Consider the following 26,425-nt stretch of genomic DNA (forward strand, 5'->3'; position numbering starts at 1 on the left):
AGATTAACCAGTTTTGGAATACTCAAGATACTTTCTTCTTCTAGGGTATTATTTTGAGAAACTGCTGCTGTTCAGCTGCAAAGCTGTGTCCAACTCTTTGTGATCCCACGGATTGTAGCACGCCAGGCTCCTCCATCCACCACTGTCTCCTGGAATTTGCTCAAACTCATGTCCATTGAGTTGGTGATGGTGATGCTATCTAGCCATCTCATCCTCGGCTGCCCTCCTTTCTTCAATTTAAGTCTGAATCATGAAATAAGGAGCTCATGTCACAGGTGTCACTGAGCCACAGTCAGCTCCCAGTCTTGTTTTTGCTGACTGTATAGAGCTTCTCCATCGTCAGCTGCAAAGAATACAATCAATCTGATTTCAGTATGGACCATCTGGTGATGTCCATGTGTAGAGTCGTCTCTTGTGTTGTTACAAGAGGGTGTTTGCTATGACCAGTGCGTTCTCTTGACAGAAGTGTGTCAGCCTTTGCCCTGCTTCATTTTGTACTCCAAGGAGAAACTTGTCTGTTACTCCAGGTATCTCTTGACTGCCTACTGTTGTATTCCAATCCCCTATGATGTAATGGACATATTTGGTTGGGGCGGGGGCTGTTAGTTCTAGAAAGTGTTGTAGAGAACCAATCAGTTTCAGCTTCTTCAGCATTAGTGGTTAGGGCATAGACTTGGATTACTGTGATACTGAATGGTTTGCCTTGGAAATTAACTGAGATCATTCTGTCATCTTTGAGACTGTACCCAAGAACTGCATTTTGGACTCTTCCATTGACTATCAGGGCTACTCCATTTCTTCTTAAGGATTCTTGCCCACAGTACTAGATGTAAAGTTTGTCTGAATTAACTTCACCCATTCCCGCCTATTTTAGTTCACTGATTCCTAAGACGTCAATGTCTACTCTTGCCATCTCCTGCTTGACCATGTCCAGGTTACCTTGACTCATGGACCTAACATTCCAGATTCCTATGTAGTATTGTTCTTTACTTCCAGCGCTGGACCTTTATTTCACCACCAGACACATCCGCAGCTGAGTGTCATTGCACTTTGGCCCAGCCACTTCATTTTTACTGGTATGAGTGTGTGCTCAGTCGCTCAGTTGTGTCTGACCCCAAAAACTGTGTAGCCTGCCAGGCTCCTCTGCTCATGGAATTTTCCAGACAAGAATACTGGAGTGAGTTGTCATTTCCTACTCAGGGGGATCTTCCTGACCCAACTATTGATCCCATGTTTCTTGCATCTCCTACATTTGCAGGTGGATTCTTTACCACTGTGCTAGATGGGAAGCCCCATTCTTACTGGAGTTGATAGTAATTGCCCTTTGCTCTTCCCCAGTAGCATACTGGACACCTTCCGACCTGGAAGACCCATCTTCCGGTGTCATATTTCTTTGCCTTTTCATATTGTCATTGGGATTCTCCAGGCAAGAATACTGGGGTGGGTTGCCAGTTCCTCCTCCAGAGGATCACATTTTGTCAGAACTCCTCACCATGACCCGTCTGTCTTGGGTGACCTTGCACAGCATGGCTCATAGCTTCAATGAGTTACACAAGCCCCTTTGCCACAACCAGGTTGTGATCCATGAAGGGGAATTTTGAGAAATAGAGCAACGTTAATAATACTGATGACAGTGATATCAGCGTCTCACAGAGCTGCCCTATATGCTTGTGTGGGTCAGATGTGGAACCGTGCAAAAGGCCACCGCTGACACTTCTAGTCACCGTAGATTTACCCTTTCCTGAGCTGGCGTTACAACAGAGTGCAGGAAAGTCTCGGGATATGGACTGGCTTTCTCCGACTCTGAGTTAGGCTGACGGCAAGCGGCTCCTGCTTACAGACTCCGCACCGCGTGCCACACTCTGTGAAACAAGCTCTCCCTGAACTACCTCCTGCAACCCTCTCCACAATCTCATGAACATGGACTTCACTGTTGCCAACCAGGTGTCACAAACACCGAAACCTTAGTTCACTCAGCAAGCGGCAGGGTGAGAGTCAATTTAAGCACTTTCTGATTCCAGAGTCTAAGTCCACCCAAATGTTAAAACTTTCTGCTATACTTCATTGCACTGAATATCGATGATACCTGCACAGTCACACACTATCTACATGCCACAAGCGATTTTCTTCAATTAGATTCTTTCCTCAAAGGTAGAACTACAGGGTCAAAGAGTAGATCCATTTTAGGGGTCATATGGCTCTCCTTCGTCACTGACAATGTAGCTAAGTTCTGCTGTAGCTTTTTGCCCTTTATTCAGAAAGTATTGACTGAGCCCCTCACACTCCAGGCTCTGTTCTGGGGTTTGGAGAAAGAGCACTAGCTAGATCAACCACTTTCTTGTCTTGAAGCAGCTTAAAATGAAGCGGAAAGCTGACGAGCCCACGTTGTGTGCTGTGGTTCTTATTTCTGTTTCCTGATTTGATCTGTAGATGTGTTAACTTTACCCTGCAGATTTACAGTTTTAGTAAATGGTGATGGTGAGTGTGGATCCTCGCGAACCCGAGTGACCGGTGCTCTGGTGTGTGCGCGGGAGACAGGAAACTGAAGCAGGAAAGGTCAAAGGCTGTTCAGAATTATTTTCACCTTCCAAACACTCACACAGAACTTTGTTTATACATCATCATGATTTATGATTTAGCTACTTGTAGGAGTGTCATCAAAGAAGGCAATGGCAACCCACTTCAGGACTCTTGCCTGGAAAATCCCATGGATGGAGGAGCCTGGTGGGCTGCAGTCCACGGGGTCGCTAAGAGTCGGACACGACTGAGCGACTTCACTTTCACTTTTCACTTTCATGCATTGGAGAAGGAAATGGCAACCCACTCCAGTGTTCTTGCCTGGAGAATCCCAGGGACGGGGGAGCCTGGTGGGCTGCCGTCTGTGGGGTAGATTATAAAATCAGTGTTGGAAAAAAGTCATTCCCAGGTTCTTTCTCATAGTATCTGATCTAGTTGGACTAGGAATCTATTTTTTTTTTCAAAACAATTTGCAGATGAGTTTTATAATCAGGGAAAAAAATTAAATGCTACTCTTCAAAGAAGTGCGACATGTCAGAACTTGCAATTAATTAAAAATATGAAGAGTATAGAGTTCTGAATAGGTGAGCAATTTCTACTATCTTACTTAGTGGTGCTATCAGTCTTGGAGATCACCTACGTGCCTGTTAGAGATTGATCAGATACTACATTGTTACGTTGCCAATTCTTAGTTTTGAAAATGGGTTCCCAATGTGTCGGTATATAGAAGTAATCATTTAAGTCGCCTAACAAGGTCACTGTGAGATATGATTAGATTAGCATAAGGGGTTACCATATTAGAAAATGCTCTCCTGAAAGTGGAATTTGAATTAAATGATACCCATGCTATGAGAGAGGACATCTTGCTTGTTTCAAGCAATCCTGTCCTGAGTTGTACATACACAATTCTACTCATAAACATACAAGTGTCAATAAAACTCTGTAAACCACAGCAATTTAATTTCTATGTATAATCCAGCAGAAGGTCTTTACATGTCCCAAGACATGTCCTAGAACGCAAGAATGCACACACACAAGAATGTTCATAGCAGCCATATTCCTAACAGCCCCAAGCCAAAAACAAACCAAATGTCCATCCACTATAAATAGTGGAATAAATTGGAGTATATTCACGCAAGGGAATATTTTAAAGCAATGAGAATATTAATAAACAAACTATTGCTATAAACAACAACATATGAGGGAATCTCACAAACATAATATTTGTGCAAAAGAAGCCAGACAGAAGAGAGGACACACTGCACAATTTCATTTATATGAAGTAGGAGCCCAGGCTAACTAATCTATAGAATCAGATGATGGGCAGAGTGGTTGCCTGGGGAGGCTGCTCACTGAGAGGAGATGCTTGGGGGCTTCTAGTTGTAGTTCCTGATCTAGTGTTGGTCGTATGGGTAATTTTGTGAAAATATGTTGAGCTGTACACTATAACTTTTGCACATTTCTGAATGTATGCCATATACTAATGTGCCATTTACTTTCAGAAAAAAAATATGATTATGTTTCTCCTTCAGTTTTGTGGGGCAGGTGGATTTTTGCTGGTTATCTTCACTGATACACAGTCTCCCATCCTACAAGGAAGAACTGCAGAGATTCCATATAGGAAACGTGTGGCGATGTTCAATGCAAAGATTATGCCTTTTATCTACTTTCAGTCTGTTATTTACTCTGAATGTGTTTTCCAATAATGGCCCTACATTTGTGCTGATTCATCCTCTTGACCCTGCCAGATCCCCTGGAAGCAGACAGGGCAGAGAGAAGCCATAACTCACTTAGGTCAGTAGCTCTAATGAAGTCTGGGGGAAAAATACACCAGGGCTGGCTTCTCGGTCAGCCCCACCCCGGGCAGCCATCCTGAACAGCCGTTCTGTGGAGGTCTCACTACGGCTGGGGTAACAGGCCTCTGAGTCCAGAGAACGACTGTGAATGAGGACACGCAGGCTGGCGCGTGGATCAGCTGAGGGGCGGGCGAGAGGTTATCATTGGAAAACGGCCTCCAGAGCAAACGACGTGGATGTCCCTGATCTCCATCAGCTCTTCTCCGCTGTTTTGGGTACCCCTGCCCCCAACCCTTCCCTCTGCTCTCCCATCCGACAGTGAGCCCCTACAGTTCATCCTCTGAGGACCTGGGGACCACTAGAGCTGCTCCCCAGCGTTTGTAGAAAGCTGGAAATCCGGAGTGTCCATCTCCCCACCAGGCAGCCCGGCGGGGACAGCCCCAGATCCCAGCATCTGCTCAGGAGCGCCTCGGACCAGACCGGAGCAGGGTGAGAGGAGGGGACATAAGGAGCGCCGAAACACTCGGTCCTCAAAACAATCAGCCCTTCATGCAGTGTGTGTAGAAATCAGGGAGAATGCAGAAACCCACGAATCAGAAGAACTGTTGCCTACTTATCCCGTTGCTTCGCCCTCCCAAGCGGTTCCACACAGCGCTCCTGAGATGTAACGTGAGCCAGCTAGATGCGTCCCCCTCTTTGGGGGACAAGGTCTGAGCTGGGGTTTTCTTTTTGCCTCACGGAACGTAAACCCTCCCCAGCCTATAATCATCTTTCAAACAGCTCCATCTGGCTTCCACAGGGTCCTCTCCCGGAAGTGCGGCCGCTCAGGACACCTCCCCGAGGCCCCCGGGCCTGGCCCCTCTCAGCCCTTCCCGGTCCGCGTGTTGACCCAGCGGGACTACTTTTCACTGTCGTTGTGCTTCCTGTGGTCTTTTTCTTCTGGTGATAATTTTAGTTCATTATCCTTCTTTTCTCTTCCACACAGTGGGACCCAACATGAGGGAAAGTTTCTGTGGAAAGTGGTATTTATTTTCCTATGTCCCCAGGTAATACGCTAAAGCTTTTGACTATATTAAAGTCAAGTGTTTGTGTGGATCACAACAAACTGGAACGTTCCGAAAGAAATGGGACTACTAGACAACCTTACCCGCCTCCTGAGAAACCCGTATGCAGGTCAAAGAAGCAGCAATTAGAACCGGACATGGAACAGCGGACTGGATCAAAATCGGGAAAGGAGTATGTCAAGGCTGCATACTGTCACCCTGCTTATTTAACCTATATGCAGAGTACATCATGAGAATCGCTGGGCTGGATGAAGCTCAAGCTGGAATCAAGATTACCGGGAGAAATATCAGTAACCTCAGATATGCAGATGACACCACCCTTATGGCAGAAAGTGAAGAGGAATTAGAGTCTCTTGATGAAGGTGAAAGAGGAGGGTGAAAAAGCTAGCTTAAAACCTAACATTCAAAAACCAAAGATCATGGCATCCAGTCCCATCACTTCATGGCAAACAGATGGGGAAACTACAGAAACAGAGACAGACTTTATTTTCTCGGGCTCCAAAATCACCGTGGACAGTGACTGCAGCCAGGAAATTAAGAGATGCTTGCTCCTTAGAAGAAAAGCTATGACTAACCTAGATAGTGTACTAAAAAACAAAGACATTACTTTGCCAACAAAGGTCCATCTAGTCAAAGCTCTGATTATTCCAGTAATCATGTATGGATGTGAGAGCTGGACTATAAAGAAGGCTGAGAGCTGAAGAATTGGCACTTTTGAACTGTAGTGCTGGAGAAGTCTCTTAAGAGTCCCTTGGACTGCAATGAGATCCAACCAGTCCATCCTAAAGGAAGTCAATCCCAAACATTCATTGGAAGGAATGATGCTGAAGCTGAAGCTCCAATACTTTGGCCACCTGATGCCAAGAGCCAACTCAATGGAAAAGACCCTGATGCTGGGAAAGACTGAGGGCAGGAGGAGAAGGGGACGACAGAGGACAAGGTGGTTGGATGGCATCACCGGCTCAATGGACATGAGTTTGAGCAAGCTCCTGAAGATGGTAAAGGACAAGGCTTACTGCAGTCCATGGGGTCACAAAGAGTCGGATGCACCTGAGCAACTGAACAACAATAAAATCCCCAGGTTATGTGAAGTTTGTTCTGCTAAAGGCATTGTGCTTGTGTAATCTTACTTTTATTGTCGATCAGTGTAATCATGAGGATGTTTGGAAAGATTTGGATTTAGTCAGTTGCTATTATTTCGGGCCCCAAGAGTTTTCCGACCTCTGAGTTTTCACCCTTTACAGAGGGTCTGGAGAATGCAGAGGCCGCACCCTGCAGCTGCCCCATTTCACCCTTCCCCTGAGCACACTCTCCCCACCCCAGGCTGACAACATCAGTAGTAGGAAATGTGAGATGAAGAAGAGCAGATAGACCTTCACATTCAAAGTAAGGCACAGAAAATAATAACCCTCCCTGAAAACACTGCACAATTCATTACAATTCATGAAGCTCTGCTATGAAAATCAAAACCCCATCATGCCGAAGCTCTAACTACACATGTAAACAACTGCAGACTCTAAGTGAAGTATAATGTCAGATTCTTGCTTATTATTTCATTACTCGCTCTATGGTGGCAAATGAAATGCTGGGACACTGGAGGGAGAAGGGACTGCTGGTTCGTGAGGTTCGTAATGTACATGTCAGATGCCATCTCCTGGCGAGAGCGTGCCTGTACCTCTGAGCCACAGATGCCTTTTATCTCTGATGGTGTGCTGGAACAGGCTGTGATAACGGTATCTGCCCTATTTGTAGAAAATGTAATGAAAAAATTTAAAAGTCATCCAGGTGTCTCAGTGGTAAGGAATCCGCCTGCCAGTGCAGGAGACGTGCGTTCAGTCCCTGGGTTTGGAAGAGCCCCTGGAGGAGGAAACGGCACCCCACTCCAGAATTCTTGCCCGGGGAATCCCACGGACAGAGGAACTACAGTACATGGGGTCACAGAAGCGCTGGGCGTGACTTGGTGACGGAGCACGTTATTGGATCAGTGTCAAACGGGTGTCTTCCAAATAAGGTCTGTGGTTACATGGATGTCAGTTTGCCGGATGTGATAGTACACCACGTGATGTACGCGATTACCACCGGCAGAAGCTGAGTAACAGGTGTAAGATGCCTCTGTATACTTATCGTTGCAATGACATAGTGTAACTATGTCAAAAAGGCATGTTAAACATTTGAACAGCAACAACAAAAAAGGTTTCTTCTAGTTCTCCAGGAAAACTTTTTGGTTTGAAAGCTAGGATGGTGCTCATTACCTGAGATCTAAGAGACAGGCTGTGCAGATACATCGCCCAGCAACCTCAGTTCCCTGGCAGATGATGTCACCTATAAATGCCCTGTAAACAGAGCAAGGCTGCATGAACTTCAAGAACCTATCTGCCCTGATACCCACTGCTACCTAAACGGCTGCCTCAGTGCTTCAGCTGACAATTGCCCCGGAACCCCGTGTCTAAAATCTTCCTGAGCATATCTCAGGAACTATGCAAAACTACTTGGCTGTGTGTGACAGGCTGAATAAAAGCCCCCTAAGCTATCAAGTTTTAACTCTCAGAAAAAAAGGGGGTCTTTGTAGATGTAAGTACAGTGGAGTGGGTAGATTATTCTGGATTTTTCATCTGGGCCCTAAATGCAATCACAAGTGTCCTTAGAAGAGAGAGACTGGTACAGATTCCGTACAGACACACTCAGAGGAGAGGGTGAGGGAAGACAGAGCTGCCCTTGAAGACTCGAGGGATACGGCTACGAGTGGAGGAAGGCTGGCAGTGACCAGAGGCTGGAAGAGGTATAGGTATCCACAGGACACCTCGATCTCAGCCCAGTAATGAGGATTGGGAAGTTCCGGCCTGAAGAACTGGGAAAAGACACGTTTTTGTTGTTCTAAACCACCACCTTTGTGAGAAGGTGTCATAGAGGTCACAGGAAACTAACATAGCAGGACAGGAGGGAGTTCATGGTAGCCGCCCTCATGCTGAGCGTGAGTGGGGGCCTTTGGACACTGCCGATGCAGCACCTGATATGGAGTCAAGGGGCTTCCCTGCTTGTTGCTCTCTGAGGTCTCTGTGGACACAGAGATAACAGCATATTACCAAATCATGCTTCTGTTATAACTGCTACGCTCGGTGGGGGGAAAAAGGAGCCTTCTAAAAGCAAGTGTCTTTTTAAAAATCTCATATTGCAACTGACACATTCAAATGCTGATCAGTCCTTCATTTTGTTCTATGATATCCTGTGTATGTAGTCTAATTAGTTCCAAACTGTCCTCCCCTTGGCTCTTTATGTTGCAACTCAAACTGTGATTTATAGGTGAGCATGGCTGCCATCACCTGGGAGTGGGTAGAAATGCAGAGTCTCAGGCCTCACCCAGACTTGCTGAATCAGAAACTGCACTTCGACAAGACCCTGGGTGATAGCACTGCACACGCTAGAGTCTGAGAAGCTCTGCTCGAGGACTTGGAAAATCAGCACGTCTTAGCGACCCCACACAGCTAAGCCTGCGTGTAAACCCCCTTCCACTGAGAAACACCAGTGTTTTAAAACACCCTGCCACATGTGTGGCTGCAGCATCTACCTCATTGGTTCGGACATAATACATCCCATTAATAACACTGTAAACAAGCAGTTTCTTTAGGAAATTAAGACTGTATCTTCTCCCTTACATTTGCTAGAACACAGCTTTTATTTGGGGCTCCCTGACTGCCAGGCTTCATGTTGTTTTCATCAAGCGGTGTTATTCTGGGCCCAGCTGAGAAGGGCAAGCTCAGCCCTGCTGGGTTTTTCCTTTCTTACTGTCGCTTGCTTAGAAGTCAACAGTCTCCACCTCCTTTGGTACCCAGTTTGAGAGCTACGTGGGTGTTCCCTGAGCTTGTGATTGCACAGAGTTTGTTTGGGAGCAGTCATGTTTCCATAGTTCCAATTGCTGTTTGTCTACCTCCCCATAACCAATGTTTTCGATCTCAGGGAGGCTTGGGAGGCCAACTTGCTCCTACTGGTCCCCCTAGTTTACAGCAGGGTAGCACTCTGGCCTGATTTCACAAAACCACACGGTGCTCTCTCCCCATGTTACCCTAATTCTTTAGTTTATATTATTTAGAGTTTGCCCTGTTTTATTAGGATTAAAGCAAAAGAATTGATGCTTTTGAACCATGGTGTTTGAGAAGACTCTTGAGGGTCCCTTGGACTGCAAGGAGATCCAACCAGTCCATCCTAAAGGAAATCAGTCCTGAATATTCATTGGAAGGACTGATGCTGAAGCTGAAACTCCAATACTTTGGCCACCTGATGCGAAGAACTGACTCATTTGAAAAGACCCCAATGCTGGGAAAGATTGAAGGCAGGAGGAGAAGGGGACAATAGAGGATGAGATGGTTGGATGGCATCACCGATGTGAACTTGAGTAAGCTCTGGGAGTTGGTGATGGACAGAGAAGCCTGGTGTGCAGCAGCCCATGGGGTCACAAAGAGTCGGACACGACTGAGCGACTGAACTGAAAGCAAATGTTGGACCCAGACTTTAAGCTATTCCAGCCTAAACTGCATTGACATGAAAGACGAATTCTTGAAGCTAATACATGTGGACACACTCATTTTTTTTCCTATTTGTTTTTAGAGAAAATAATTTTCTGGTCTGTATTTGTCCACTAGAATATCGTCAGTGATCACCAAGATAGAAGGAACCAAAAGAATAGCTAATTGTTCAGAGAAAATCTCTTTACTAATGACATTAAATAAAAGAAATACAGACCTCACATCAAACTGACTTAAATTATAGTTCCTTCCTTCAGAGTAAGGCCTCCTAAGGCTACAAACTATGCCATCAAACCCCAAAACAGCAAATAATCCAGGAAATCGCTGGGCAGGAGGATAAATATGAGCCAGTCAAGTTTAATTCCCCTCTCTTGGCGAGGAAAAGCAGTTAGAAAAAAAATCAGAATGGATTAAAATGCTGCCCATTCTTCAAACCAAATATTTATTTAAAATAACCATATGGCCAAAACTCCCCTTTTTGTTTTTTGTTTTTTTTTTTACTGATTTCATATTTGTCTTTGCTTTCTCTTTCCTCCTGGGCAAACTGCGAAATGAATGGCTATGATTTTAAATAGAATAAAGTGACTTTAAATGGAAACTATACAGCAAAGTCAGATTTATTTCAATGTGAGAACCTCATGCGAGCAAATGAGGGCATTATTTTTGCCCAAAGGGAAGACTTCCTAGACACCAACACCTCTGAAGTTGCTATTTCTGATAAGCATTGCTCCTATTAGTATGATATTTCATAATATATATTGCCAGACACCAATTCTAACTCAAAATTAGGATAGATTCTATTATTCAGATAGTAATCAGCCATCATAAAAGTGAAAATGCCTTTATTGTTGCAGATGAGTATTGTGTTCAAAACAACACATGAAGTGAAGGATGATGTCTAAAAAGTTTGAGTATTTACGGAAAACTTTTAAAAAACCATGCAGCAAATTCTACAGGACCCAATTGAGATAAGAAGGAAAAAAATTATCAATGTGACCTTGTCCGGGTGGGAAAACCTTGGGTCAAGCAACCTTTCTGAGACTCTTTATTGCAGCATGAAAGTGTATTTTTATCCGCATGCCTGACGGAGTGCTTGAGCAGATGAAATGAGATTCCCCCAGATCAGGCACCCCGTCCTCTGGCCGTGGTAGTTCAGTTCCTTGCTTGTTTGGTGTTCTTGTTGTCAGCAACTACCGGTTAAGAGCTTTTCTTTTAATGTGCAAGTTATATACCAATATTAAAAATAATTCTCCATAACCTGCTTCATTTCTATCCCCAAAATATCCACACACAATTCCAGTCCCCTAGGGGCCAGAGCAAATGTTTGCTTACATGTGACTGAGATTATCTCCTTTTCTCATCACTCTTACTCCTCACTTTTGACCCACTAAGCACCCTGATTCTTCTGGTCCCCATCTCTGAAGGGGTAAATCTCTATTTAGCCTAAAACAGAGAGACTTGAGGTTCCGGTCTTGACCAGGTCACAGGGGGTGACAGATAGCCTCACTCTGTGACAGGGTCTTCTGCGTGAGGTCCCACAGGAAGCCTTAGCATCTCCGAGACCTACTGATAGTTTGCACTCCTTGTCAATGGGTGCGGGGAAGAACATGTCACAATACCTTCTTGTGAATTGAGTCAGCAAATGTAAATCAAGGACTCATACAAATAATTTGCAGCTATAACTTCTTTTAGTTTGCATTATTTAGATCTTAAGTATCTTTAGAAATAAGATGCTGTAATTATATACCAACTCAAAGTAGTAGCAACAGAAATATTATATACTGTCCCCAAGCAATGTATGTCATCCTATGCCAATAGTTTGATCAGCCCATAGACGCTATATACACATATAGTAAACTCTGATTTTTTAAGAATTACTGGACTTGTGCATGTTACTTAGCTCTTTTTTTTTTTTTTTGGATTTTCACTTGAAAACCAAGAATAATAATATCTTCTTTACAGGACTCTTGAGAAGATTGAAATAAGAAATAAAGGAAGAAAAGAGGGAAATAAAGGAGCTTACACATAGTGGTGGACTTCCCACCACTATGGGCTTAGTGTTAAAGAATCTGCCTGCTAATGCAGAAGATGCTGGAGCCTCTTGGAGTGATGTCTATGGAGACATGGATCGACCCCCAGGGCTGGAAGATATCCTGGAGGAGGAAATGACCACCCATTCCAGTATTCTTGCCTGAAAAATTCCATAGACAGCGGAGCCTGACCGGCTGTAGTCTATGGGGCTGCAGAGATTCGAAATGACTGAGCATGCACACAAGCATACATCGTGGTTCTCGAGTATTACCTCCCGTTTATTCCCAGGTAACAAGTATTTATTGACTATCATGTATCAGTTTAGGTATTGGGTTACCAGGGCCAAGAAAGAGCTTACTTTATAGTAGTGTGTGCGTGCTCAGTCGCTAGGTTGTACTGACCTCTTTGAGACTCCATGGACTGTAGCCCGCCAGGCTCCTATGTCCATGGGATTTCCCAAGCAAGAATATTGGAGTGGGTTGTCATTTCTTTTGCCAGGGGATCTTCCCAACCCAGGGATTGAACTCATGTCTCCTGCATTGGCCGGTGGATTCTTTAGCACTGAACCAACTGGGAAGACCGTTCGACTTGGTAGAGTCTAACAGATGAATAAATATACAGGATAATTTCAGACAATGGTAAGACCTATAAAGTAGTGACTGTATCAGTTAACTATTACTATGTAGTAAAGTACCCTAAAATTCAGTAACTTAAAACAATAAGCATTTATTGTTGCTATAGATCACCTAGATGACTCTCCTGGACTCACTCAGCTTCACTTCTTAATCAGTGGTCAGCTTCACGTTGGGTCAGTGACTCTGCTAATCTTGACGTGAGTCTTTAACGTGTATGACGATCAGCTGAACCACGCTGAGGGACCTGGGTTCTCCTCCACGTGAACTGTCACCCTTCAGCAGGCCATGCCTGCTCGCATGTCACTGTGGTTTCGTCCTACTGGCCTGATCAAACCAACAAGACCCCACCTCTTGACGGGAGGAGCTGAAAACTTAAGAGGAATGCATACAGACAGGGATGAAAAATTACTACTACTTTTGAAATTGGTCTATTCTAGTGACACATTAAGGACAGCAGTCAGAGAAACCTCTTCAAGTAGCCAAGTTATTCTTTGAGTTAAGAATAACCTGATTAGCATTACCCTGATACTAAAGCCAGATGAGGACATTCCAAGAAAAGAAAATGATAGACCATTATCCCTGATCAATACAGATGTAAAAATATTCAACAAACTCATAGCAAACTGAATTCAAGCACATTTCAGAAGGATTATACACCATGACCAAGTAAGGTTTATCCTTGGAATGCAAAGATGGTTCAACATATACAACTCAATAAATCTGTGGCACCACATTAATAGAATGAAAAATAAAATTCACATGATCATCCCAATAGATGTAAAAAAAGCATTTGACAAAATACAACAACCTTACATGGTAATAACCCTCAACAGTTTGGATATAGAAGAAACATACATCAACATACCAAAGGTCACAGAGGACAAGCCTACAGCTAACAATACACTCAATGAAAAATTGAAACTTTTCTTCTAAAATCAGGATGAAGGACTCAAGAGTAGAAGTGGAACAGCTAAAGATCTAAGATTATAGGATCCACAGCTGGGTTGGTCCTTTTGTCAAGATCAAAAACAATGTCGCTGCTTCCACATAGAACCCCTATCTTATAGATCCTACCCATCTCTCAAAATCTACAGAGGCATTCAAGGCTGGATTTCCAGATGTAATGCATACAGACCATTTGTTATTGCAGAAAACATTAAACATTTCTAAAATAGATCACTTCCATCCCTTCTCCAAATACCATGGGGTCTTTCGTTCTAGGGCAGGATTGTCGAATTTTCCTAAATAGTTTCACTTGATTTTTTTTGTCTGTTTGTTTGTTTTATCCTCACAAAAATTTTCCTTCCAGTGACTCAAAGTAAAGAAAAGTCTAACTCAAGGCACAGTGAAAATAGAAAAAGAAACTACAAGAGGTAGAAGGACAGGTCAGAGCAAAGCAAGATTTTGGCCCACCTCCCCATAACATCCCCGTGGTCAGTAGCATACTGTTGCTTTAATGTATAAGAAATGGAGTATCTAAGCTAGGAGTCAGAAAGCTTGGTTTACAACATGTTCTGCAATCTGAAACAATCCAGCATCCTTCGAAAAAGTCCAAATTTCTTGTTTAAATTTCTATAAGCCACTAAAAGTTGGATTCTATAACTTGGGATAGAATTTTGGAAGCATGGATTTTTCGGAAGCATGGGTTGCTGGGGCACAACAGTTTGAGTTCTCTTGACTCATCTAAAGCTTGTACTTCTAAGATCCACCGAAGTGTGGAACTACCTGCCATTGCCTCCTCCCTCCCTGTCTTTCCACCTGCCCGGGCTTAAGCTTGCCAGCAAGGTCCTCACACTCCCTCCCCAGCTCTGCCTGGATTTCCTCTGCCCCAAGTACCCGTTCCGTGAGCCAGCTCCTGGGTTTATGATTACACCACACCAGGTCCCTCCCATATAGGTGAGCGTCTTGGCTAAACTCGTTAACCAGGAAATCTCATGTTTTTTGTTTAGAAATAAATCTTACTTGCTTATTTATTTAAATGTTTGTTTTATTTAATAACCAAAGTAAATCTTATTTTATTAACATTCAAAATAAGATGTATTTTGGGTGTTCAGTTATAATGTTGTTCTTAAAATTCATATTTTTAGGGAGTTATCAGTTTTCCTGTGTCTCTCCCCTGGATACATGTTATCAAACTTTTGTTTGACTTCCTCTTGTTAAGAAATGTTTTTCACATAGTGTCTCCAAAATGAATACCCACACCAAGAATATTCTACTCTGCTTGAAGGCTTTCAAAACTTCAACAGAATGTTTCAGTCAGCTGCCCACTTTCTCTCTTTTGACTTCAGTAGCCCTTGAGCTGAGCTAAAGAGGTCTAATCTTTACTGGTCTTTTACAAGATGATAAAATTTAGGCTCAGGCAGCCAATGGACACAGACCTGGAGGAACTGGCCTCTTTTATCTCACTAACTCCTACCGTCCTTCTGGAGTCTCGGTGTGGATGCTGCCTCCCCTGGGAAGTTTCTTCCCGCCTCAGGACTGTTACCCCTGCCCTGCTGTTGTTCCCATAGCACTCTCTCCTGCTCCTATTATGAACTGCTCAACAGAAATAAAATCACCTGTCTAATTTCTGTACGTTCTCCTCTCTCTGCTACACCCTAAGCTTCTTGAGGACACAGTTGCTATTTCCCTGCTAACTTGGACAGACCCTTATCTGTTGTAGGTATTCAAAAATATTTATTGAAGACTGTAGAGACATAAAATTTATCAAGTTCTGTGTGTTCGGGAGTATGATAAGCATCAGGTCGAGCTTGTTTTTGCCTACCCAGCGTCCATTTCCCCTTCTGGTAAATTCACCCTGGGATTCCTTTGGTAAAATCATTTCTCCCACACCCTTGATTAGAGTGCTTTGAATAAGGCAGATCCCACTCTAGCCTCTGAGGAGCAGCATATGAACCAAGACTGGTATGTTAAGCATCTTTGACCAAGATTCAGTGTAAATTTTCTGCCCAGCTCTAATTAATAAATTGGTTCTCTCATAAAGTATTGAAGTGAGCAATAAAAATTCTCAAAGGGGCTTTCAACAAAAGGCCTTTACATTTCTGCCCAAAGAGAACTGTCACATAGCGTGAGTCCAGAAATTCTCTTTGGGATGTTTATAAGCCACATTTTCTAAAAGTCTGCTGGCACACCTGGCCAATTGTCAAGCCCCATCCTTCTGACCACAGTGAGTGGTTTGGGAATGGAAATGGGACCCGAGGCTGAGAACTCAGTTGGGACTCTTGGCAAAAAGATCCCTCTTCTCACAGAGTTGACTAAGCCTGGAGCTGCCTCTGGCCACCCTTGAGAGGAGCTGGCCTGGGAACTGGAGTGAAAAAGCAGACTTGGAGGAGAAAGATCCTGATGAAACCCTTTGGGCACCTGGATTTAACTACGTTTGAAGTGAGACTGATCTTAGACTTGTTAAAACTTCTTCTTTTCTTTAAGCCAGTATGATTTAGGTTTCTGTTATTTTCAACTGAAAAGTCTTAACAAATGCTATGTGCAGAATCATGTTGAATTAATATCTGCAGATAGCTGTTGTTAACTTTTTGGTTTAGAGGCTTAGCAACTGGTACCTAGGGACTGACTGCTACTATGTGATCTCTCCCAAGGTCACACCCCAAGGTCACACAATTAGTAAGTGACAGAATCAAGAGCTAGGACAAGGTTCATCATGGTTACAAACGTCAAGTTTTAACCACTGTACACACTGCCATGCACATGGTGGGGGGGTAGGGGTGGCAGGAAATAAAACAGAACGGCCAACAAAACCATGAAAATTGTCCGAACACACAGCTGATTAGGAGAACTCACTCTCTGGACCACATGGTTCCATGTGCAAGGTGTAGTCCGATGGAGAAGGGGAAGGGGGTCTGGCATGTTCCCTTGCTTGTAGGAGAACGTGTGAGAGGCTTTCACTGACAGTGAAACATGAATTTTTACTTACCATGGCACAGCTCCCTTCCTGGTAACTTGTTGTCCTTCTTGAGATTTCACAGAAGTGTTTCTGTGAAATACTCTCCAAGTATTTCTGGGGGACTTAGAGATTCTATTCTCATCCAGGTGTATCACATGTAACGAGGGGGCCTGGAAAGGGAAAATGAATTGGTTGTTGCAGGTCCCACCACGAAGGTTAAAAAGGGGCCGGGTCGGGAGCTCCCCACCCTCCCTGTTTCCAATATGGTTCGGAATCCCTGTTGACCTCACACCAATCAGAATGGCTATGATTAAAAGATCTACGAACAGTAAATGCTGGAGAAGGTGTAGAGAAAAGGGAACCCTCATGCCATGTCGGCGGGAGTGTAAACTGATACAGCCACTATGGAACACAGCATGCAGGTTCCTTAAGAAACTAAAACTAGACCTGCCATATGATACAGCAGTCCCACTACTGGGCACATGCCCAGAGGAAACCAGAATTCAAAAAGATACCCGTACCCCAATATTCACAGCATCACTATTTACAACAGGCAGGACATGGAAGCGGCCTAAATGTCCACCAACAGAGGAATGGATAAAGAAGATGTGGTCCATATATTCAATGGAATGCTACTGAGCCATAAAAAGGAACAAAATCGGGTCACCTGTAGTGACATGGATGGATCTATAGAGCGTCATAAGTCAAAAAGAGAAAACTGGAATCTAGAAAAATGGTAGAGATGATCTTATTTTCTGCAAAGCAGAAATAGAGACACACGTGTAGAGAACAGATGTAGGGACACCAAGGGGGAGGAGCTGGGAGACGGGCCGACACAGACGCACGGTTGATACCCTGTGTGAACTGGACGACCAGTGAGGACCCGCTGGAAGTACCGGAACTCTGCTCAACGCACTGCGGTGCCGTGAACGGAGAGACAGTCAGACAGGAGGGGACACGTGCACATGGATGACTGATGCGTGTTGCTGGACGGCGGAAACTAACACGACACCCGAAAGTGACTGTACTACAGTGTACGTTAATTTTAAAAAGAGCTCCTGCTGGACGGGCTGTTCTGGTGCACTGGCCGAGGGTTGCTAAGGAAGCTCTGCCACTGAGGCTGGCAGGCCCTCCCCCAAGGCAGACGCACACAGGCACACTTGGTCTCTGCGCCTTGTAGTCCACTCCTCCCGATGCCACTCCTACACGCTCTTTGACGAGACAGTTGGCATAAACTTAACTGCTGTCAAGGTCATCGGTTTCCAAACTGTAAAGGCAAGTCGTCTGAGAAATCTCTCTGTGGGCCTGGGGACCCGGGGGTGGGGGAAAGCAGGTCGACGCGGGAGGGCCTAGCCGGTCTGGTCCTTCATTTGGCCCCGAGGCATCCAATTCACTTCCCATAAAGCACCACGGTGTAGAGTGGATCATATCTCAGCACTGGGGTCTGTCAGGCTTAGGTGCAAATCCTTGCTGTGTGACCCTGGGCAAGTTACTTCATGTCTCTGAGCCTCAATTTCCTGAAGCGTAAAATGAAGAGAATAAAAGCTCCTGCCTCAGAGTATTGTTGCAAGGAACAAATAATTTTCTGGCACATAGTAAGGACTCAGTACAGATTAGCCATTTGTAGTGTCTGTGTCTCTTGCACATACATGCTGACTGGCAGGTAACAAAAGGAGTATCTGAATTATTGGTACCCAAGAGACCATTGTTCCCTGAAATGTCTGAAAATTTTAGTAACATTCTGTATCTTTACCTTGTTTGTTAGGGAATTTTCCTCTGTAGATCCAGTCTCTAAGATCCCTCAATAATTTATTTTGTGTTTACTTTTACTTTTCCTTACTGAAAAAGTACACAATAATTGCAGTGACCACTTAAATGCAAATGTGTTTATGTGTAGAACTGGCCACACACATACATGAATGCTAGGTAGATATTACTGTATCTGTCTGCCTTCCTCCATTCTGCCCAAATTTTAAAACTTACCTATTTCTTCTGGACATTTGTTATAAGCTAATCTTGCTTGTGAGTCTTTAAATTACTCCTTTGTACCTAAGATGGTTGACTTTTCAGGAAGACCCTTCTACCTCAATGCCAGCTCCATCCTTTGTGTGATATTGTAATTAATAATATCTGGTCTCCATCCCATTTCAAGATAGATAAAGATGTCTTCTGTTATGCTAAAGAGGTGACTTTTAGACCATACCTAAGGTTGCAGGCTGGTTGCCAGGGGAACCAACCATGTGATTGGAAGACTGGGACTTTTACTCCTGCCCTCTGAAAGGGGAGGTGGGTTGAGGTTGACTTCACTGCCAGTGACCAGTGGTAAATCCATCATGCCTATGCAATGAGGGCTCCACAGAAAACCAAACGGAAGGGGACCAGAGCGCTTCTAGGTGAGCAAACATGCGGCGGTCATGTGGGGCTGGTGCCCTTGGAGAGAGCGGGGTCTCCGAACCCTCTCCACATACTTCGCCATACGCATCTCTTCTGTCTGATTGCTTTTACACTCTCATCAATTCAGTTCAGTTCACTCGCTCAGTCGTGTCCAACTCTTTGAGACCCCAGGGACTGCAACACACCAGGCCTCCCTGTCCATCACCAACTCCCGGAGATTACTCAAACTCATGTCCATTGAGTCGGTGATGCCATCCAAACATCTCATCCTCTGTCATCCCCTACTCCTCCTGCCCCCAATCCCTTCCTCCCAGCATTAGGGTCTTTTCCAATGAGTCAGCTCCTCGCATCAGGTGGCCAAAGTATTGGAGTTTCAGCTTCAGCATCAGTCCTTCCAGTGAACACCCAGGACTGATCTCCTTTAGGATGGACTGGTTGGATCTCCTTGCAGTCCAAGTGACTCTAAAGAGTCTTCTCCAACACCACAGTTCAAAAGCATCAATTCTTCGGCACTCAGCTTAAACTGCTAATCTAATGAGCAAAATATTTCTCTGAGTTATGCGAGCCATGCTAGCAAATTAAAGGAACCAAAAGAGCAGGTATCACAGAAACACAGGTGGCCTGGCCGTCCCCTGCCGTCTGCGGTGGGGTGGGCAGGCGCACTCTTGTAGGGCTGAGGTCTCAGTCTGTGGGCGCCAATGCAGGCTCCAGGACAGCGTCAGTATGAGCTGAACTGCAGAACACCCGGCCGGTATCCAAGAAAGACTTGTTGGCACGGGAAACCCACGCCCCCTCTATCAAAACTGGGTACAGAATCTTTTACTTTAGTAATTTGTCTTAATACAAATACCTTAGTGGCAAGGTAATACCACTTTCAGGCATCACTGCTTTGGTGCAAATAATAGGCTACACAGAATCTGAAAAGGTCTTTTGACTCACTGGTCTTACAAGTTTGCTTAAGACCATGAGATATCACTGAAAATTCTATAAAGCAGAAAGTAAACAACCCCAAATAGCAAGCTAGAACTTCCAAAGATACCTTCCTGGCCCTGATTATGTATGAGCAATTTTATATAAATGATATTGAGGCTTCCAGAAAATGATGATGGAGTTTAAGTCTCTTCAACCACTAAGAAATGCTGGTGATATAAATTTCATTCTCCCTACCCATGATTTTCATTCCCCTTTGCTGATGACATTTGTAGGTTGTAAACGTCTCTCCCATGTTTCTGATCCTGTAGTATAAAGTCCTTCTCTTGTCACGGCCGCATGCAAGTTATTCTCTTAAAAGCTGGTACAATTTCATTAGAACTAGAAAGGGCTTTTGGAATGTTACCAACCTGGCAGCATTCATCTGGCAATAGATCTTGGCCTTAATAGGACAGGATTGGATTGAATTAAAAGACGAAAACTTCTAAGTGAATGACCCAAAACTTTTGGAGGGGCAGCAAAAGTGCTGGCCAAACTGAAAGAGATACCTGTGGGTCCAGGCAGGTGAAAGATCCTTTTACTCTGTTCACTTTTTTTTTAAAGTAAATGCTGCTTATCAGGTTTCTTAGCTGTATTTTTTAAGAAATATTTATTTTTGGCTGTGCTGGGTCTTCACTGCGGGGCTCGGGGTTTCTCCAGTTGGAGAACAGGGGCTACTGTCTGGTGCTGGAGGGCGGTGGCCGCTCTCATTGTGAGGCACGGGCTCTGGGGCGCGTGGGCTCAGGAGGAGCAGCTCTTGGTCCCAGAGCACAGGCTCGGCAGTCGTGGCGCACGGGCTTCGCGGCTCGTGGCCTGCGGGATTCTCCCAGATCAGGCCTGCATTGGCAGGTGGACTCTTTACCCCTGAGGCACCAGGGAAGCCCCACTCTAGGCACTTTTATTCCTACATCACTTATTTCAGTGGGAGGTTCATCAAATGGCTTCTTGAAAGGATTATTATTTGACTTCAGAAATGTCAATATTGTCATCCAGCCCTCTTGCTCCAAAGAATGATAGCGTTGCCTGCTTTTTAATTTTGAAACGCTTTCTTTCTCTTACACGGTTAGAACTCAGAGTGTTTTCTGTGTGATACTTGCTGAGCCCCGAGAGCAGTGATCCTCAACTAGGGGCCCTTTGCCCCAGAGGACGACTGGAGACAGTTTTGGTTGTCATAACTGGGGGTGGGTTCTCTTGGCATCTGCTGTGTAGAGGCTGAGGATGCTGCTAAACACCCTTCCCAGGACATATCCTCACAGAGAACTGTCTGGCCCAAAGTCTGGCAGTGCTGACGTTAGGAAACTCTGGTGTGGAGCTTGTAGGCTCCCAAAGGTACAACAGCCTATGCTGGTCTTGGAGTTCCTTAGGATCAACTTGAATAAGACAGTCCTCTCAAGGCGTGATACTTGCATGTGAGCTGTGGAAGCAGTCTCTTATGCTACATCTGTCTGTCCCACTGAATTGTAAACCCTTTGAGGCGGGGCCATCTTTACCACTTCTTTGTCAGAGGTGGGGCTTAGTTAGCTGTTCTCTGGCCTTGGGGGAGACCTGAGCAGTAAGGATGTAATTAACTCTCAAATGCTCAGCGTGATAAGGACTCGGAGAAGTAGAAGATCCAAAATCATGATTGAAAATAATAGTCAAAGTGTGCTCAGGTTTTATGTTAATGTAAGTAAAGTTATATTCAGTAATTTAAAATATACTTACCATTCTAATAGGCTCATAAAGTAAAGGTAATCAGTTGCCTTAAATTACAAACATATACATCTTCCCTATATCATCAAAACTTAATATTTGTTGTCTTTGGGACAAAATTAGTTTAGTTTTTAATGTAAAAAAAATATATATATATATATATATGAGAGAATAAGCTATTAAATCCTAAGAAAAGCATCCTAAAAGCACTTATTAAGGAAATTTCCTTTAAAAAATTCAATAAACTAAGTTAGGTCCATATTTGTCTGCATGATTTAAAATTGAAGCAGTAGGATGATAGAAATAAAACTGCCCTACAGTCCCACAGGTCTATGAATCTCACTGTGGTTGCTTCATACAATAATCCCACCATGAACCTCCTGGAACTGCAATCAGGGCCTGCTGTTGGCTTATTTACCCCAATCGGAAATGGAAGTATTACAGTGAGGTCAGATAACACTGTCTTATGAAGAGGAGATGACATATCAGATGCTCCAAATCCCTATCCAAAAAAAAAGTAGAATTCCTCTGATCTGAGAAGCTTTCACCTGGTTATAAGAATGAGTTAAGTAACAAAAGCACTGTCCAAATCCATTACAGGTCTCAAATCACATCTGTTTAATCTCCCAGTAATGACTTTTGGTAACTTATCCCACCTCTGTATAAAGATTCCCAAGAGAACTCAAAATCTTATAATCACATGGAAAATATCCAATGGAAAGATGCTTGTTTGTGAAGAAGACATGAAATCCCTTTAAGAGAATTAAAACTATGCCTAAAAATAGACATTATAGTCACTCAGTTTAAAATGCTTGGGAACATCAACTCTTGCAAAGAAAATTAAGAAACTGAACTTCATACCAACTCAAACTTAAAAATTTTTAATAATTTTATAATAAAAGAACATAGCTTTAAAATGAAATTCCAGGGCTATGAACCAAATATGTAACTTCTTACAGTGGAAGTTCAGAGGAAAGGAGAGAGAGAAAGGAGAAAAATATACATATGACTGAAGAATCAGTGAGAAGTGTTTTCAAATTTGGTGAAACACATAAATATATGAATTCAAGGAGTTCAGCAATGCCAAAAAAGATAAATACAAAGAAAATCACCAAGGTACATCTTGGACAAATTGTTAAATTCTAAAAACAAAAGAAAAGTCTTAAAACCAGAGAAAAAGTGACACTACATATAATAGTTCAAAACACTGCTGCCTTTTCATCAAACACGAAGTCAGAAGAAATAAAACTTTAAGAGCTAAAATAAAAGATAAACTATCAATCCAGAATCCAGCAAAAAAATATCCTTCAAAAATGAATGTAAAATAATATTTCCAGACAAAAGAAAACTAAAAAATTTTATCACCAGCAGACCTGAATGTACTACAATAAAGGCTAAAACAATTTCTTCAGGCGGAATGCAAATGATATCAATAGAAATGTCAACTTTCAGAAAAGAAAGAACACTGGAAATAGTAAAGTAACGAGTAATAGTAAATGTAATGAGTTTTTTTAAAAACAATTCCCCCTTAATAACTTTAACTACAACAGGGAGTCCTGGCGTGCTACGGTCCTTGGGGTTGTGAAGAGTCAGACATGACTTGGTGACTGAAGAACAATAACAGTTTAAAGCCACAGTAATCTACATAGTGGGCTTCTAATATAATGTGATGTGGTACATACGAAAAACACACAATAAATGATTGGGAAGGGATAAATGGTCATAAAGATTTTGGCATTTTACATAAAAAACCAGTACAATATCAACCCTAAATTGTCTGGGTCAAGTTAAAGCTATTTATTCTGAGCTCTAGAATGACCAACAAAATAAAATTCAGATATAGTTTAAAAATCAATGACTAAATTAAAGGAGAATAATAAAAATGTTCAATTAATCCAAATGAAATCTCCAGGAGAAACAGAAAGAAAAAAAAAGAGGAGATAAATGAAAGTTAAACTATAAAATGATAGACTTAAATTTAAACATGACAATAATTAGCTTTAAATATCAATGAAATAAACACTTTAAAGAAAAAAATTTCAAATGAATTTAAAAAGCATGACCAAACTCTGTGCCTCCTACAAATGGGAAGTAAATAGATGGAGAAATACGTACCTTGAAAACAGTAACTTTAAGAAGACTGGAGTGATGGTGTTAATATCAAATAAACTTTTGACAAACAAAAGAAATAATGATAAATGGGTCAATTTATCAGAAAGACAAAACAATTTTAAATATGTATGTCCCCAATAGCATAGCATCAAAATCCATGAAGAAAAACTGATAGGAACAAAATGAGAAATAAATAATTCCATCATTATAACTGGAGATTATAACACCTCTTCTCAGAAACCAATAGAACAATTAGGTAAAAACATCAGAAAAAAATATAGATCTGAACAACATTACTAACCACTTTGTCCTAAGTGTTTTGATAGAACACTAAACCCCAAAATTGTAGAAGTCATACTTTCTATACAAATGTACATGGTGTATCTCCCACGATAGACCACCTTCTAGACCACTATATAAACTCAATCCATTTCAAAGGACTAAAATCACAATAGTTATGTTTTTTGACAATAACATTAAACTAGAAATGAATGACATAAGATAGTGAGAAAAATCCCAAATATTTGAAAACTAAACCTCAAGTTTCTAAATAATCCTTGGGTCAAGGAAAAAAAAAATACAATGGAAATTAAAAATATTCCAAGTTAACTGCAATTAAAATTGTTGTTGTTTAGTCGCTAAGCCGTGTCTGACTCTCTGCAACCCCACGGACTGTAGCCCACCAGGCTCCCTTGTCCACAGGATTTCCCAGGCTAGAACACTGGAGTGGGTTGCCATTTCCTTCTCCAGGGGGTCTTCCTGGATCAGGGATTGAACCCAAGTCTCCTGCAGTGGCAGGCAAATTCTTTGCCACTGAGCCACCAAAGAAACCCTATGATTAAAGTACCTCATAGCGAACATGAAGAATGCATTTTCAGTGCTTAGAGGGAAATTTTGAGCAGTAAATGTTTGTATTTGAAATGAAGGCAGATTTAAATTCAAGGATGTGAAGTGCTACCTTGAGAAGCTAGAAAAAAGAAGAGCAGAGTGAACCTAAGGTAGGAGGGGAAAATGCTTTAAAAGAATAACGGAATTAATGAAATAGAAAACAGAAAAATAGTGGGAAAATTAGCAAGGTCACAAGTTGCTACTTCAAAAAGATGAAAAAAACTTAATAAACCCCTGCCTATAAATAAAGAGAACACAAATTACCACTATCAGGAATGAAAGCAATTTGCTTATTAAAGAGTAAAAGAGCTGGGGACATAAAGTACAATGAATAGACTTGTAATCGCTCTCAGAGTTTGAAACCCTGGAAACATGAAGAGCTAGTATTTTGCCATAACAAAATACCATAGACTGCAGACGTGGTGGCCCAGACAGAAATTTGTTTGTTTGTTTTCTCGCTGTTCTGGAGGCTGGACGTCTGAGGTCAGGTCACCAGCACGGGTGGGTGCTGGTGGAAGCTGTTCTCCTGGCTTGCAGACAGCTGCTGTCTTTTTGCCGTGTGCTCACATGGGCTTTCCTGAGTGTGTGCTCTTGGGTGGAGGGGGCAGAGCGGGTGGAGAGGTCTCTTTCTTTCTGTTCTTATAAGGCCACCAATCCTATAGGGTTAGGACCCCACCCTTATGACTTCATTATCCAATGCCTGTTCTAGGTGCTGGTTCCAGAGGCAGTCACACCAGGGCTTAGGGCTTCAGCATATGAACTTTGAAGGGGTTACAATTCATTCCATTATAAAGGGGACAGGTTGAAGGTTAACATTCTCAGGAAATAGATTCTGATATGGTACATAAGACATTTCTTAGGGATGCTCTTGGGGTCCACGGCTGTGGGAAGGCCAACAAACGGGATTGTGTGGAAGAGTTGGACTATAATGCAGTCCCAACAAAGACCCCCACTGACCTCATGGGGAGCTCTGGAACTGGATGGCCCTTCAGAATTTCTCCCAGTTAGGACAAGAGATAGTCTAGTCTACATACAATATAATATGATGAAGGGTCTTTCTTCTATGACATTGACCGGTCATTGATTGTGGGCTCACTTAGGCAAGGTGACTCTCTTCAGCAGAGACAATTCCTAAGATAGGTGATGGATGACAACCTTCCCAATGGCCGGGTGAATAAATCCTTTAGTCCTGATGGAGGAATGTGAGGCACACGTTATGCTTCAGCAGGGTCTTACCTGGGAAAAGTACACACCCTTCTCTCAGTGACACACCCTCAGCCTAGCAGACTTGAAGGCTCCAATGCAACAAGGTGTTCTAACCAAGGATACAAATGCAACCACACAAGGCTCACAAAGGCTGGTGTATACAGTTTCTATACTAATTAACTCATTTACAAAGACCTATATATCTGTCAAGGAAAATGGGTGCGTTGCCAATCTATAGTCAGATATTTCTTGATTAGCATGGGAAGAGGAAAAACCATCAGTCATATAGTTTGGATGCTGAATGGCATCAGACCCTGATAACCCAGTATCCACAGAGTAGAACAGAATCAGATCCGCACTAGGTCTTTACTGCAGTAAGAGTCATGTTTGCCATATTACGGAGCAGTTAAATTTCTTTCTCCTGTATTTTAGGCTTTCTCACTTCCTCCTACTTGTCTGTAGTAATTAAAGTAAAAATATTCCATGACCTGACCCTGAGGGACAGTCAACACACTGTTCCCCTGAAGACATCAAACCAAATGATGAAACCAGCAAAGCAGAAACAAACGACTTCCTTTCACCCTTAGGGTACCAGGAAGCCCTTGCTCTGGACTTGTGAGAATTTCAGTTCCCAAGGCTCTTTTATGCTCCCTGCTAAAATCTAGAGCATCACTGTTTTTCTGCTAGCACCACAAAGTGGAAT

At 43.0% G+C, this 26,425-nt stretch overlaps 1 long non-coding RNA gene across 1 annotated transcript in view; it reads right to left on the minus strand.

Annotated features, from left to right (window-relative positions):
- Positions 1-26,425, minus strand: part of LOC122432615 — a 152,005-nt gene that overhangs the window by 67,563 nt on the left and 58,017 nt on the right. Inside the window, exon 2 of the long non-coding RNA XR_006266899.1 lies at positions 16,492-16,631. This is a non-coding gene — a long non-coding RNA (uncharacterized LOC122432615). The remainder of the gene's footprint in view (positions 1-16,491; positions 16,632-26,425) is intronic.

The sequence above is a fragment of the Cervus canadensis genome, chromosome 31 (genome assembly GCF_019320065.1).
Source record: "Cervus canadensis isolate Bull #8, Minnesota chromosome 31, ASM1932006v1, whole genome shotgun sequence".
NCBI lineage: Eukaryota > Metazoa > Chordata > Mammalia > Artiodactyla > Cervidae > Cervus > Cervus canadensis.